The sequence below is a fragment of the Echinops telfairi genome, unplaced genomic scaffold (genome assembly GCF_000313985.2).
Source record: "Echinops telfairi isolate 266 unplaced genomic scaffold, ASM31398v2 ScPeMD7_31;HRSCAF=116, whole genome shotgun sequence".
NCBI lineage: Eukaryota > Metazoa > Chordata > Mammalia > Afrosoricida > Tenrecidae > Echinops > Echinops telfairi.
In genome coordinates this window covers 40,285,472-40,302,328 of record NW_022103928.1, presented here as the reverse complement: position 1 = coordinate 40,302,328, position 16,857 = coordinate 40,285,472, and positions in this window count along the sequence as shown.

The window sequence follows — 16,857 nt, the reverse complement described above, 5'->3', positions numbered from 1 at the left end:
AGAGTTGTATGAGCCCCTAATAAAATGATTTAAAAAAAAAGAAAGTAATGTCTAGAAGAGAAAGAGGGCAACATATGTACAACCATGCCCGATTCAATTGATGTGTGGATTGTGATAAAGAGTTGTATGAGCCCCCAATAAAATGATTTAAAAAAAAGATAGCATTCCCAAATAAAATTTTCAACCACCACCACCACCACCAACAACAACAAAAAGATAGGTGGAAAGATAATAGCCTGGTGAGGAAGGCCCAATTCTCTAAAACGGAGAGGAAAGGACTCCAGAGAGAATGCTTCCAACTACAAGTAAAAGGCCACCCACTTCAGAGTGATTGAATCCATTGGGGTATTTAGTGTTTATCGAACAAGAAACCAGAGGTGGGGCATATCTGATAGGTTCAGAAGCTCATAGGTGCCATGAGGAACTCGGGCGGTTACTATCCCTTTGTTCGGCCACCCTTAGCAGGAGGCCGTCAGTTCTCCAGATCAGCATCCTATAGTTCCAGGAGCAACATACTCACACTACACTGAAAGGCAGGTCGTAGGAAGAATACAAGTGATTTATTCCTTTTGTCATGGAGGAAAACTTTTCCAGAAGCTTCCAGGAAACCTCTCGATGTCTTGCTGGCAATACGGTTGGCTGGGAAAGTGAGGATCTAGCAAAAGGAAATACATAATTAGGATTGGCTTCGATCAGCTATTTTTAATTTTTTTTCGGGGGGGGGGCCTTAAAAAAAGTCAAATTATTTTTAAGTTGTCATGGGTGGCATTCCGGCATTTGTACCGAACACAACTCCTCTGATGATTTGAATCACAAGGTCTGAAACCTATGGACCTAGGCCAGTCGTGGTGCATCTTCTGAGGCTGCGCATATTGCCACCTGAGCAAAATCTGAGTTCTGTTTAACTTAGAGGAAGAACTATCAATTTGGCAGGTACTTGTAATGCCTACAATAAACACAACCTGTACAAGACAGCTCTGCTCCAGGTAGGAAGCAAATAACATGTTCTGTGATGCTGAGCCACTTGTCGAGTACAAGAGAACCCCCCTTCAGTGACGGGACGGTGCTAGCCTGGAACCTGTGGAGGAGGAGATTGTACTTTACCGCTTGGCTCAGAATATGACAATATGTAGACCATCATAATAATACAAAACACATTGATTATGTTAAATAAGTGATTTTTAGAGCCAATCTAGGAATGAAGCCTAAATATTTTAACTATGGTTTTAGGATGAATGCCAATGATATTAGTCTTAACAATGTAAAAACAAAGTTATACTTGATGAATGTTAGATGGTGGGAGAAGAAAGTAAAGGAGGAAGGAAGGACGGCCTCATTTGCTACCATCTTACATCAGTGGAAAGCCAAACTGACGAAAAAGTATTTACAAAGATCTGTAATGGAAGAACAACAAATATAGCAATTATATGGTTTGAAGCCACCGAGGTTGCCGTGAAGAACTGCCTGGCAATCTATGGAGAGGTCAGCCAGTGAGAAGCCCGTGGAGCAGACTTTTCCTCTGACACACGGGGACTCCCCCTGAGTTGGACTTGATGCAATAGCAACTATTATTATTATTGTTTTCCATAATAATTGAAAAAAATATCATCATTAGGGGTTCGTGTGAAGCAATGCAAATGAGGAGATTTTCCCCATTCATAAATGTGAGATCAATAGATAATTTCTATCCATGTAGGCATTCGTTTTTAATTGTGGCAAAAATACACACAACAAAACACTCTCCCATTCAACAACATCTACATGTATAATTTAGAGCTACTGATTATAGTCTTCATGATTGACAACCATTCTTGATCATTTCTAAAGGTGCTACGTTTTGAAAACTAGAGGTTTTATCAGTCAGGATAGATACGGTTATGTGGTGTAACAAACAATTCCAAATAGCTTAACCCAACAAAATTAATGAAACAAAATTTGCTTCAGGTTCATGAAACATGGAACGAAGGTCTTTACACATCTCAGTCTCCCAGGAAGATAGGGGATGGGGAATCCTCTCAAGCATACTTCCCTGATTGCTGAAGAGGAAGTAAAACCCAGCAATTGTGCATGACCTCTAATAGGTGACTACTGAGAAGCCACACAGACTTCTACTCACATTCATTTTATAGAATTGTCCCATGACCAGCTGTAATCCCGAGGTCAGAAGGGAAGAAAAGTCCTAGTCCCACCTGGTGTCTGGCAGGAGCAAAGCCCGAATATATGTCAATAGCTCTAATGACTACTCCAGGGAGCTAAGGATACTCCTTAAAGGAGAATTAGAAATAGAACTATTACAAATGTTGGCCCTTGGGAGTTAGGAGTAAAGGAAAGGTGGGCTGGAGCACAGGTGGTTTTTTTTTTAAATTTAAAGATAAGAAATTATTTGCTTATTCTGCCCCATTTTTTTTACTAATTAAATAGCGTTTAGAAATTTTATTTGGGGTGTTTTCACATAGCGACATTTTATTAAGAATCTTCTGGGAGAGAGAAACCACTGCACGAGCTTCCATGACTGGCTCTCTGATGCTTCTCTCAGTATTTAAGAAAATGTAATCTAGAGACTGAAGTCTCTTGGTGGTTGCTGAGAGATGAAAGTCTTCTTCAATCTGTTTGCCGAGCAGATAGCTGGGAAAGCTGAACTCCACGAGCGAGGAGAAGATTGCGGCACTAGACTCGGAGGAAGGGTCATTACCAGTTTTCTATATGCAGATGACACAGCTTTGCTTGTTCAAAGTGAGGAGAACTTGAAGCACTTACTGGTGAACATCAGTGACTACCGTCTTCAGTAGGGATAACACCTCAACCTAAAGAAAAGAGAAATCCTCACGCGGGACCAACAAGCAACATCATCGTAAATGGACACAGAAAAAGGAAGTTGTCAAATTTAGCTCCATAGCCAACTCCCAAGGAAGCGGCAGTCAGGAAAGGAGGCAATTTATTCAGTTGGGCAAATCTGTTGCAAAAGAACTCGAAAAGCCTTCCTCTCTTTTGCTGCCTCTCTGACAAGAAAATCAAATCCATCATTTTGAGGAGATGCTCCTGACCCAAGGCATGGTGATTTCAAGGGCGTCATTCGCATGCAGAAGCTGGTCAATGAATACAGAAGGAGGGAGAAGATTTTATGCCTTTGAATTATGATGTTGGCAAAGAACATTGAATGTACCATGGACTTGAACAAATCTGTCCTGGAAGAAGTCTGTCCGGAAGTCTCCTTGTAAGTGAGGCTAGCAAGGCTGGGCTTCCTGGACTTTGGGATCCGTTTATGGAAAAGGACATCATGCTTGGTAAAGCAGAGAGGCAGCAACAATGAGGAAAACTGTTAAAGAGATGGATTGACACGGCGCCTGCCCCAGTAGGCTGAATCGACCATGATGAGAGTGGCACCGAACCAGGCAGGGTGCCATTCTGCTGTACGTGAGGTTGCTATGAATCAGAGCAGACTCGATAGCAGCTAACCCCCACAACACAAGAAGGCAGGGAAGAGCAGGGGGGAAAGGACATAATGCTCCAGGAACGCCGAGCTGCTGTGGAGGGTGATGATTAACGTGGGGAAATAGGTGCAGGTAATGGTTGAAAAACGCGATCACCAAGACTAGTTCTTCGACTAGACATGTGAAGACGATGGAAGTACCACCCATTTTATTACAGACACATTTACCACAAGTTCAAAGAAATAAATCAGCATCATTAACAAATAACGATTTTCCTTTACAATGTCTTTTGACAGTAATCATTTAACAGTGTTCTAGTAACAGGAAGTGGTCCCTTATGCCTTATTCTTAAAAGTTAAGACCTAGGTAGATATCTTTACTTAAAGTCCCTCCCCCCTCAAGATATTAAGAGGAATTGAAATGATAAATTAAAAAGAAAATTGAATGTAAAAAGTGTGTGCGTTGCATCCCTAAGTGGCAAAAATCAATTCCCTGTTGACAGGACTTTGCTCTGGCAATGCTACTCGGGCTTCGTTACCTAAATGTAGGGTACAGAAGAACCCAAGGGGGAGGGTGTGTAGGAAGCTCTGTTTCTTAATACAGGAAGATATGGAAAACTCAGTCCCCCTGGGAAGAAGACATGCACATTTCCACTTCCCTCAGGAAGACCCATATACTTCCCCCCTGCAGGTTCCACAGTACCTAAAATGCTCCGATCACTGGAAGTTTTTCCAAATGAGAGAGGTATGAGAGGTGTCCAGAAGGGCTAGTCCTGGCGAAGCTTATAGCAGGGACTTGTCCTACCCTGCTATCCTGCCCCTGACAGGGAGCCCCCATTATGGAGTAGTGAGTATCTGGCCCCCCAATGGTTCCTTGCAGAAATGGAGGCGGACATGCTGGTCCTAGCCTAGACCAGAGGGTGGCGAAGGATGGACTGAGCCAAATTCAGCTTGCCCTGCTTTTAAGTGGCCAGCAAGCTAGGACTAGTTTTTATGTTTTTAAATGTTTGAAAAAAAATCAAAAGAGGAGTATTTCATGACACATTATGGGAGATGATACGAAATTCAAATTTCATTATCCACCAATAAAGCTTCATGTTCCGACAAACATGTGGTAAACAGCACATTTGTTCATGTAGTAAACAGCAATGGAGCTGACACTTCTGACCCCCTCTGGCTTCCCCATTGCCAAGAGGCAGGGCGTCCATGCCTCAGTCAATAGCCGGGTCTCACTTCAGTTCTCACTCTCCCAGTCACGCAGTCTCTTGGGCTTGGCGACCCTATAGGACAGGGTAGAACTGCCCCTGTGAGTTTCCAAGCAAAAGGGTGTATCACAGACACATTTTGTACTCTCCGGGCCCTAGGTGTGTTTTAGAGGTTAGAATTTGCTTTATCGTGTCCATTGACGTCTGACTTTACTGGCTCACTCATGTTTCTCAGAACACAAAGATGACAAAGGTGTGGCCACTGTTTCACCCCGCAGTGAGATAGCCAACCAAGTCCACCTGGTCTGATTCCAGTCTGCGACTCCGGCTCCAATGTGACCACTCCTTAGGCCTCTTTTGACTTACATTGTTGTTGGGTGCCACCAACTCCTAGTGAACCATGTATGACAAAACGCAACACTGCGCATTCCCGTGACAGTCTCATACGATGGTACTATGCCAGAGCACATCGTTGCGACCACAGTGTCCATCTCTTCTTTGATGACCCTCAACTTTACCAAGTATGCTGTCCTTTACTTGGGACTGGCCCCTCCTGATCAAATGTCCAAAATACCAAGAAAGCAAACCTACTGCCAGTGAGTCGACGCTGACTCATTACATCGTCCTGGCTTCTGATTGCCCTTCTCACAAGACAGGTTCATTCCTTCTTCCAGTAGTCCATGACAGTCACGATATACTTTATATGTATAATTTTGACCTAGAGGGTGAATTAACTTGGACAATTAGACTTTCTCCGAGGAAGGGTGATAGTCCCAACTGTGGGGTGCCCAGGCACAGCAACTCTGGGTGAGATTGGGGTACAGTTTTCCTTAGAGGCCCAAGGTTCTGGGGGTGGGGCCTGCTTCTCCTGGTCTAGGTAGTCCGTCACCTCACTACCGAGCCCCTGGACACATGAAATAAAGCCAGCAAAGCAGGCCCTTAGGGCCCCGGCTTCCCTTCAATGCACAGGCATAGCTGGATTTATAAATATTAAGCCGAGCTGTTCATGCATAGCGGGGGGAGAATAGACGCTATTGTCAGGCTGGATCCCAGGGCCCTGCATTCATTAACTCCGGGTTGCAGGGAACGGTCCGTCGAAGGGCACCCTGAGGGCTGTGATCTTATCGGAATTGGGTGAGTTAAAAGGATTGGGCCCAGCTAGAAGGGGAGGGACGAGGCTTGGTGAGCCCCCGGTATGAGCCCTGAACTGTGTCTACTTCACAGGGAATTGGCTTAAAGATCTGTTGGTCCCCCAGACCCACGCTTTCCTTCTCGGACACAAGCCAAAGGGCCCTCTGTCAGGGACGGGATTGTCTTCCAGGATATCAGCCATCAAGAGTGAGGAAGACCTCCCATTAGGTACTCTCCTTTTCCGCCAAGAACTTGGAGGACCTACAAAAATAGTTAGAACAGTCCCTTACAGGTGCGTGTTTCTTCAGCCTGCGTCCCCACCTACAGCGATGACAAACAACAATGGTGACTGATGAGTTGGTTGGCTCCTGGTGCTTCGGGTGGATCAGAGTAGACCTGTGCTCCACAGGGCTTCCAATGCGGTCTTTTTTGGGAAGTAGATCGTCAGACCTTTCTTCCTGGGTGCCTCTGGGAGGACTCAAACCTCCCGCCCAGCAGCCAAGTATGTTGATGGCACCCCTCAGGGATTTCTCATTTCTGCTCTCAGTTTAGGTCCTTCGTGAATCATTTGAGATCCCCTGTGAAGGAGCCCTGATGGTGTAGTGTTTAGCCCTTGGGGTGCAATATGCAAGGTTGGCAGTTTGAAACCACTAGCCACTCCGCTGGGGAAAGACAGGGATTTTTACTCCCATCGTTAGTGTCCCAGGGGCAGGTCTGCCCCATCTTGTAGGGTGGCTCTGAGTCGCATGGACTGGGTGGCAGAGTTTGGTTTTGGTTTTGGTAAGATGTGCAGAGGCTACCTTTCCAGTCACATCTCTTGGTGCTCTTTCTACCTGTCCCTGTGGCTATTCCAGATGCTCTCTCTGCCCACACCTGCCCTGCCTTGGTCACTCTGTCTTGGCCTTAACACATCCCCTGGCCTCCAATGTTGTTTCCTCTCTTTCATCATCGTATCTACGGGACACAGCATGAATGCCCCTTCCTTTAGGCGCCATCCCCAGCCTGATCAGCTTGGCTTTCCTCAGAACTTCTGGAATACCATGTAGCGCTTCGCAGAGCTCCACACCACACGTGGCAGGGACTTGCTTCTTCTTTGCTGTGTGGGGACATGCCAGCCTGGGGAGGCAGCCGCAGGACGGTTCCATGTTCCTCCCTTGCTCCACACAAGCGAATTCTGTCTTTGACTCCTTGAAAGCCATGTATTCCCGCCAATCTATTTCCAGGATTTGTGGACAATTAGCCCAGGCGATCGTATTGCTAAATCTCAACCCCTCCAATTGAACCCCAATACGTTTGCTGCCCGGAACTCTGAGTTATAAGGACAAACATCTTTCTGAAGAGCCCTATCGGATATACTCTCCTCTCAGCTCGTGATGGCAGCTATTTTATTAACAGCTTCACATTTCCTTTGTTCAGAGGATAATGCTATTTTTGTCCTGAAAATCCAGCCTTCCTCTGAATAAGAAATGCAGACCAACCCCCGGCCATATCCTGGCCCTTTCCGTGCTCGGTCGATGGCAGGATATAGCTCGTGCTGCCTTTCTAGTTGCTTTACCAATAAAACATTCTCTTGCGCCTAATCTTGTTTCGGTATGATGTGTCCATAGGACTTGGAAAATGTCCCGTTGTCTTTCCCCACCCTCAGCTGGGTTATCATCATGGAAAAACGATCCCCAGGAATTTTAGTCCCATTTTAACCGAGCCAGAATTTTGGAGGTGGAAAAAGGTCTCACGAACGTGTTTTTGAGATGAAGTGAACCAAGATTCAGAGAACTTAAAGGGGTCACCCGCTAGTTAGTGGGACAATCACTGCTAGAAAGTGGGATGGCTTTGCTCACTCTGCAACATCTTCCAGTGGATGCTTTTCCATTTAAAACGATCCACTGGGCGTGCTGTTCTGCTACTTTGAATCTGTCCTGTGGACCCTGATTCGCTGCTACATGCTAAATGATGCAAAGCAATGGTGGAAAGTGAGTTATTTGCATCGACCTGGGTTTCTACCAGCTAATTGATTCCAGTGGCAAATGGCAGCTGTTTAATTTCTCTATTGCTTGACTCGGGGTAACGTTCCTCTGTGATTACCCAGTTAGCCATGCTGTCGTTGGAACAGGCATCTCCTACATGTCCACAGCTGGCACTGATTGCTTTCACGCTGCATCAAGGAATGAAAACCTAACCATACGTCAAGAATCTAACTAGATATCTAAGAAAATGGCAGCCCTTCTCTGCCCCCCTAAAGTTTCTTTGTACGTTCAAATAGGAAACGAAACAATCTTGGAGCGATCTGAAAGTATGCACACGCCCACTGCTGTTACCCTGTGCAAAAGAGTATCGATCGTGCACTGCTTCTATTGATTTAATGTCACCTCTGTGATTTAATCACGTTTTCTTTCTTATCTCTTTGCAGTCTTTCTTCTATTGTCTGTCATGAGGCAGGCAAGGCTTTTCAGTGCCGGGAGCTGGTCAGAATAACTTTGTTTTCCATTTATGTTGTTTTCAAGAAATGATTAAATGGCCAGGGTAGGACATAGGTGGACAGTGTCACAGAAGGTAACATAATGTCTCTGAAATTCAAAGTGTTCGCCTCGGAGTCTCCTCCCCGGTGCTCATGGGGCTCAGAGCGTAAAGGATGCTGGGGCTCCTTCCGCTTCTGCTCTGAGAGACACCTCACTTTATGAGCATCATTAAATCCACCTCTTTTCTTTCCCTTTAAAGCCTACGTGGATGTGGTGGTTCTTACTCTCTGAAGAGATGGCCTTTGTCAAAAGGGACAGCATAAGGCCATAGGCAAGAATACAGCTAATTTAGATTTGAAAGGGTGGGGGGTTTGTGGCTTGAAAAATTGTCCAAAGGGAGACTTTGAAATGTACTTTTTAAAAAAAATAGGCTTTTCTTTCCTAGAGAGACTTATATGTGGCACCAGCATTTGCACTACGAATGGTGGTGAGCAGGCCGCCGGAGGATGGCAGACGCTGGGGTGACAGCTGCTGGCAGCTTCCAGACTCGTTTTGTGCCCAGGAAGAGCCATCCATGAGTTCTGGCACTCGACCCCCGAGTCTGTGCTTCTTGTCCGCATGTGGGCAGGGGAATCGGGCCCGAGAGGCTAATGGACATGTTTGTGTAGATGGCAGTGAGGAGCGGATTTGGAATCTCTAGACTTTGAGAGCACTGCTTTAAGATTTTAGAATATTGCTTTGTTTTAAAAAGAACTTTCTATCTATCTATCTATCTATCTATCTATCTATCTATCTATCTATCTAGAGATAGAAATGACAAAGAGAGAGAGAGAGAAAGGGAGATAGAGAAAAAGGACAGTGGAGAGATGAGAGAAACAGAAGAGAGAGAAGAGCAGAAACCTCCTGCTCCATGGCTAGTCAGGGTTCTCTTTGAACGCCAATAAGAATTGGCGTGAAACTGAAGAGCACTGGCCGATCCTCCCGGCAGAATCTTTCTCTTGGATCCAGACTACAGACACATCGTACAATTTGCCAGTTCTCGATATGCCGGTGTCCATGTCTTTGTTCTTGTGAGACTCTCGGCCTCGAGACCCCTCCTCTCCATCTATCCCCATTGAATTAGGGATTTGGTTCAAATACAACTTACACCTGCACCAAAAGTTAACACGTCAACCAGCCCTAAACCTTTTGGAAATGAAACATTACTCAACAAAATTAACGGCATCAAAGAGGGAATAAAAAAGGGGCTTGCTTTTTGTTAATGGGGTCCCTGAGAGGCAGACGGCTAATCCATTCGGCTGCTGACTGCAAGGTTGGAGGTCTGACTCCACCAAGGGGTGCCTGGGAAGAAAGGCTTGGTGAATTCCTTTCAAAAATTCAGTACTTGGAAACTCCATGGAGCATAGTTCTCCTCTGACACCCATGGGGTTATGAATTGGAGTCAAATTGATGGCAGCTGGTACTTTTTAGTTATCCAGGCAAACCCTGCATATCCATTGTTAGAGGAGGGGTCAAAGCAGTATTCATGAACACGTAGACCGGGTTACATTCATTTCTGAGTATGTAGTAAAAAATGTTAAGTAATCTGTTAACTATGGAAGGAGTTAAAGACAACAATGAGCACACCCAACAAAAGAAGTTGAAAAAATAATGTAAGGAGAAATTACTGTTAGAAAACCAAAGAAAGGTAAAATGAATAATAAACACATAAGTTGGTTATCGGAGAAACAAACAATGAAAATAAAGATATATAAAGAATCCGATGAAAAAATTGAAAAAAACCCCACATCATTTGATCTCCCTTTTGACCCATTTTAAAGCTGTTTCAGTTAAAAAAAAAAAGTGAAGGGGAAATACATGTGATCTCTTTTCATCCATTTAAAATTTATCCTAGTTTTTAATATTTTCTGCTTTCTTTTTGACTAAGCTTTTAAAATCTGTTTTAATTTGTTATTATTGTTTTTTAAAAATGCTTTTCTGCATATGAAATCCGGCACAGGTAAATCTATAGAGATAGTAATTGGATTAGTAGTTCCTTTGGGGGATCAGAGGGGAGGTTGGAGGAGATGGGAACTTAATAGCACTGAGTAATGTTCTAAAATTGATTGTGGTGATGATTTCTTTATGAGATTGAACTATTGAATTATATGATACATGAATTAAATGCCAATAAAACTGAAAAAAAAATAGAGAAAACATAAATGCATAAAATTAAAAATGGAGAAGGAGAGGGGATCATGGACATAATGATGTTACTAAAGAGTAAGCAAATATGAATATAATGCTCTGCTTGTGAAATAGTAGATTTTGTTAAAATTAGTTATCCTTTTAGGAAAAATACCAGCAAGAATGACTCAACAAATTATCAAAAATGTACATAGATTGATGTCCACATAATAATTTATAAAATTATTCAAGAGTTACTTCCAAAACAAGAAAAGAAGTGAGGGACACAAGCAGTTTTTTCTGAACAGAAGTTTCAGGGAACAGAAAAAATATATGTATATAAGCACTCGCATACAAAATGAAAAAGCCTTCCCAATTCATTTTGCGAAGTTAGCCTAATTCCTATATGACTCATGATCAAAATAATATAAAACTTACAGATGAATCTTATTTGTGCATATGCTTGTATAATGCGCTGTTGATTCCAACTTACAGAAGTCCTGTAAGACAGAGTGAAGCTGCTCCAGCCACTTTGCAATGCTGTGGATCTTTCTGGAACCAGACTGCCACCGTTTTTTACCGTGGAGTAGCTAGTGATTTCGAGCCACTGAACTTTTTGTCTAGTCACAGAAAGCTTAACCTTTGCTTCACCAGAGCTCGTGAACTTATACATGTAGATGCATTAAATTGTAAATAAAATGCTACTGACCACATTAAGACAAAATACAGAAAGAAAAATATATCTTGATTTACGAAAGGATTTATGTTAGAAATTAGATGATGTCCTTACTTTTTGACTAGGTTGTTCACTGAGATTTCAGATTTACAACAATTATAACACTTCTATCTATTTTGTGCTTTAACAATGTACATCTGGCAGAAATGAAAGCCAACGCGCACAACGCGCACAGCTCTGGCTGCTGTGATTGCTGTGTGTCAATTTGGCTGCGCTGTGATTCTCCGTACTTTGGCAGTTCTATAATGATGCAACCACCTTCTGTTTTTGTGATTTGATGTGGCCATCCTCCATTTTCATAGAATGATATTTTCAAATTATAACCTGTTTTTTCAAAGTTTGACCATATCAGTAGGTGAGGAATAGTTGTATACTATTAATATAATTTATAACATCATTAGACCTGAGAACAGGAAAAACTATATTATATTTACAAATTTCGAAAGGATATTTGGTAAAACTAAATTCTATTCATGATAAAACTTTTAAAAAGGTAGGAATAGAATGATGATTTCTTAAGTAGGTAGTCTGACTTTTAAACTAAAACCAGACTAAACTGAAATATAAATAAGAAATCAGAATTCAGATTAGAGAAATTGAAACTTCTCATTACTCTCAAGCATGAGACAAAAAAGCCCATTTACCCCCATAATTTGATGCTGATCTATAAGGTTTTGAGAATGTTATAAGAAAGTATAAGGTAAACCCCACCCCCGCAAAGCTGGAATTGTTTTTCAAAGCTATGTATTTAATTTTTTTTTTACAAAAACCAGAAATGCGATTTTTGATGTTTTTTTGCTGGGTGTGGGGTACTCCCTTGTATGTGCTGTTAAGTAAGGAGGTCCCAGGGTATGGAACCTGAAAGAAAAAGGGTTTGGTCTGATGGATTATAACAGGCCCGGCTTGACATTTAACGGGAAGACATTCATCTACTCTGGGGCAGGATGCTAGTTAGACTTGGTCCTATTTGTATGATCCTTCTCTCTCTCTCTTCTTTCTTTCTCTGGTGTCTATCTATATAAGATAGGCAGGATAAGCAATCCAAGGAGACAGCGATGGACCACCAGTTCAGGGTGGGAGTGAGGGTAGTGAGAAGTGAGCCGTTTATCATAGGGACAGGGCAATAGTAGGAAGGGTTCTGAAACAGATGGCTAGGAGGGTGTAGCGCTTCTGGTCATGTTTGATCAATCGAAATATATCTGAAATTATTGAGATGTGAATGATGGATAAACATGAACATGGGGCAGGAGAAAAGAAAAATGAAAAAGTAAGGAAGGAGAAAGAAAAAATATATTTATAGGTGTATATAAATAGTTATGCATCTATGTAAATATTTAAATAAATAATTTTAGGTGTATTTGTTTATATGTATATATATATATGTAAATACAGCAGGGAAGCAGATGGACATTAGGTCTGTTCTAACAATGTGACACTGTAGGGTATTCGGCCTCCCAACATGATCGATTGCTGAAGACAAAATGAGTGCGTAAATAAATGTAGTAAAGAAAGCTGATGGTGCCCAGCTATTAGAAGATATAGAGTCTAGGGTCTTAAAGGCTTGTAGTTAAACAAGTAGCCATCTAGCAGAGAAGCAACACAGCCCACATAGAAAAAGCATACCAACCTGTGTGATCATGATATGTCCATGGGAATAGGTATCAGAAGGTCAAAAATAAGCAACCAAATTGAGTAAAGGAACGTGGATGTAGTGGAGACCCAAAACCCACCTGTAAGATAATTGGATAGTCCTTCACAGAAGGGCCAAAAGGAAGGGATGCTAAATCCAGGGCGCAGTATAGCACTGATGAAACACGTAACTATCCTCTAGTTCTTTAATATTTCCTCCCCCTACTATTATGGTTTCAGTTCTACCTCAGTAACCTTGTTAGTCTTGTGTATGTTCATTGGTAAAATTAAGATAGTTTGATTCATGAAAGCCAACATAGATACCCCCTGAGAAAAAGTGATAGGAGTAATGGTTTCCTGTGGGTATGGAAAGAGAGTGGGGGAAGGAAAAGTAGGAGGTAGCTGTTAGCAATGATCACTGTATAACCCCACTTGAGGGGAGCGAATAGGAGAATTGTAGGCAAATGGATATATTGGATAGTGTAAGATATGGCAAATTATATATATATATATATATAGTTAGGGCTCAGGGGGCAGGGCGAAGAGGGAGGAGATCAAGGAGTGCTGATATCCAGGAGGTCAAGAAGGAGAATGTTTTGAAACTGATTGTGGTAACCAGTGTAGGATACTGCTTGATGTGGCTGCGCTATGGAACCGTATGATGTCTGTAAGAGCTCTCAATAAAAGTATTTTTCTAAAAAAAGGAAAAGAGGTAAAATTCTTCAAAATATGGTAAATATTGTTATTTGTATATGTTTTGGTTATCTAGTCAAAATGCAAAATAAAATAAAATTAAAGATACTACTGAACTGTTAAAAGAGTTTGCTAAATTGTCTGGTTAATACAGAAGAACATAAACAAATAGTTATTTTATGTTAACAATAGCCAGTTTGAAAACATCAAGGGAGAGAAGATCATATTCATAACAGTATTTTTAAAATCTTGGAACAAATTTAAGTGTGCGGGTCATTTCACAAAATGGAAGAGGGTAAAGGGGAGCTGCCATCAAGGAGTTCAAGAAGACGGAAAACGGTCTGAAACAGATTGTAGCAGCAATCGTACATTACTGCTTGATGTGATGTGAATGTTATGACATATGTAAGAGGTCCCAATAAAAGGACTAAAAAGAAGCAGAAAAAAAAAGGAAAGGAAAAGAATTCCATAAGAGCACAAGAGGAAACAAGCCAGAGCGGCACTGCTCTGATAGAGGATACAGGGTGGCACTCAAAGCACAAGAATAAAAAGAGCGATCAATTCGGCGCAAAGATCACCAAGTTTAATTAGATTAAAATAAAAATATTTGCAAGTTAAATTTAGTATCTCAAGCTAAAGCGGTCTCTGGGTGGTGCAAATAGTAAGCACTGGAGACTTAATCCAGAGGTTGGCAGTTTAAATACCAGTAAAGCCAGTGCCGGCACCTCAGAAGACCGCCTTCAAGGCCGCTCGACTCCGCTCCCACAAGGGCGCACTTGAGCTGGAGCTGACTCGATGACAACGAAGTTAAAAGGTAAACAAAATATTTTGGGAAAATACTAGAGTATGGTAGAATTCATGGATTGAATTTTGCCCCCCCCCCCCCCCCAAAAAAAAAAAAGAAAAGAAAAAATGATGCCAACTTAGCTGGGCTGTGACTCAGTGGTTTGGCAGTTATGATTAATTGATCGTTTTGAAATGATGTGAAGTGATTAGCCAATATATGTAAGGGTGTTAGGATAGGATATAACACCCTGACTCATAACCCCGATCTAACATCAGAGGCATTTCCTTGGCGGGGGTGGGGTAGGGGGTAGCTGTGTCAACTTTCATCTTACAAGAGAGAAATGGAGAGAGAATGAAACTGAGAAAAAGTGACTCCAGTACTGCTAAGGACAACAAAGCCCAGAGCAGAGCCCTTTGGATTCAGGGTTTCTGTCGGAGGGCTTCTAGACCGTGGGGGAGAATTAGGCCAAGGCACATGCAGATGTCCAGGGAACCGCCAGGCGCACAGATGTTAAGAAGAGGCAAGGATCTCCTTTCAGAACCGAGAAGGAAGAGTGCTTTCCTCAAGAGCTGACGCTCCGAATTTAGATTCAGTTCTCCTAAACAGTGAAAACCGGCCATTGATGCTCTTTCTGTTACGGTGGCACGAGATAACTAAGATAGTAGATAGAGTGAAACTCCTTAAATATAACAGTGATGACTCAAGTACAAAATTGAGCGTACAGTATCAGTGGACAATTTACGGAAGTTGACAAATGACAAATAAAATAACAAAAATATCTAATCCTGCTAGTAATTAAATAATCTCCCAAAATACAAAATGAAAAATTTTAAATGGACAGAGATAAAATAATGAGAACACTAGCTAGGGTTTACCAAAGCATGAAGGATACAAACATTCTCATTTACAATCGGGAGTAAATTGGTCCAACTCTCTGGAAGTAATTAAAAATATATCTTTATGAAGAATTTTCCTATAGTCTATGTAGCCTCTAGAAGATCAAATGATAAACCAGACTTGAACAGTTAAAATCTTGGTCATTGATGCCGTCTCTGATGCACGTTAGGCCCGCTCTGGTTTTCAATATTTTCTGTATTTTTTTGTTTGTTCTTATTGGGGTTTCTCTTAGATGTGTTTCGTCATTGGGGGTGATCTTCTTGAATTTTTGTTATATGTTTGGCTGTTTCTCGGCGAGCCTGTGGGGAGACCACATAGAGTAAGGGTTTCTGGGGTGGGGTGGGGTGTACAGTGCTGGTAGGGGTGATGGTGATAAAGGGGAGTTGATGTCAAGGAGTTCAAGAAGGAAAAGAATGTTTTGAAACTGACTGGTAGCAATTGTACAAGTCTGCGTAATGTGATGGAACTATGGAATTATATAATGTCTATATTAAGTCCCAACAAAATGGTTTTGAAAAAAAAATTACTATATAAATTATTTGACTCAGGGATAAACCTCTTCAAGGATTTTATCTTAAAGAAATAACAGTGGATTTTTTTGTAGACAAGAAGTTTAATTCAATATTATTTATAACACTGAAAATTTGGATGTAACATAAATAGTAAAAATAGGAGTTTGTTCAATAAAATAAGCATTTTTAATATAGTGGTGTATCATGGTCATACTATTTCATATCTACTGAGTTGATAAACTTCCATAATGTTTTGGTTAGTGACAGAAAGAACATTACTTGTAAACAATCATATGAGCCCAATGTTGTAAAGCACATACAAACATACACAGACACAGACAGACATCAGAAAAGAATAAAGTACACAAAATTCTACAGTTATCACAGGGGTGGCCTCGAATACACCCACGATCATGAAAATGGCACAGGGTCAATGTTTTGTTCTGTTACACGAGGTTGCCAGGCGTCGAAGCTGACTGTACGGCAACTGAAAGCAGCAGCGAAACCACTGTGGTGGGCGGCGGGATTTAAGGGTGCTTAGAAGCTATCTTTTGGTATCTTCCAAATGTTGTACAATAAGCCGGTATTACTTTTACAACCAGAGTGAGAAAAGGGAGTGTTATGAGACTGAAAGAGCTATTGCAGAAAGAAATAAAAGCAACAGAGAAAGGAATCGGTGTAGGAGAGCACTTGGTAACTCAGGACCCCATCGTCTAGTTCCATCTTCAGTCTATCTGACCTATAGTACAGACGACAGAAGACGGTGCAGATGTCATCCCCACACCGCTGTGGAACGTTCTACAAGAGGGACTCTAGATCGGAAGCCTGAAACTCGCACCTGTTGTTCATTTCTTTCACCTGGAACTACAGGGGTGTCATGTGTGTGCTGTCATGCTGGAAGCGAATGCCACCGGTTTCAAATGCCAGCAGGTCCACCCCTGGTGGACAGCTTTCTGCAGAGCGGACTAGGACCGAATGAGGAGGGCAGGCTAGATTTGCTAAACTATCTTTTTCAGCTAACACGATCGGAGGGGTCTATTACTAGTGAACGAATTTATTAAAGCTCCATAGAGTCTGCTCATCTTAGAAATTTATCACTGGCTCTTCACGGGGAGGTCAATTTCACTGATCCAAAGTAAGACACAGTTAAATCTTCCTGTGGCCATTCCTACAAGTCCCCATTTAGAGAACCAACGATTATGCTACCTTGGCACG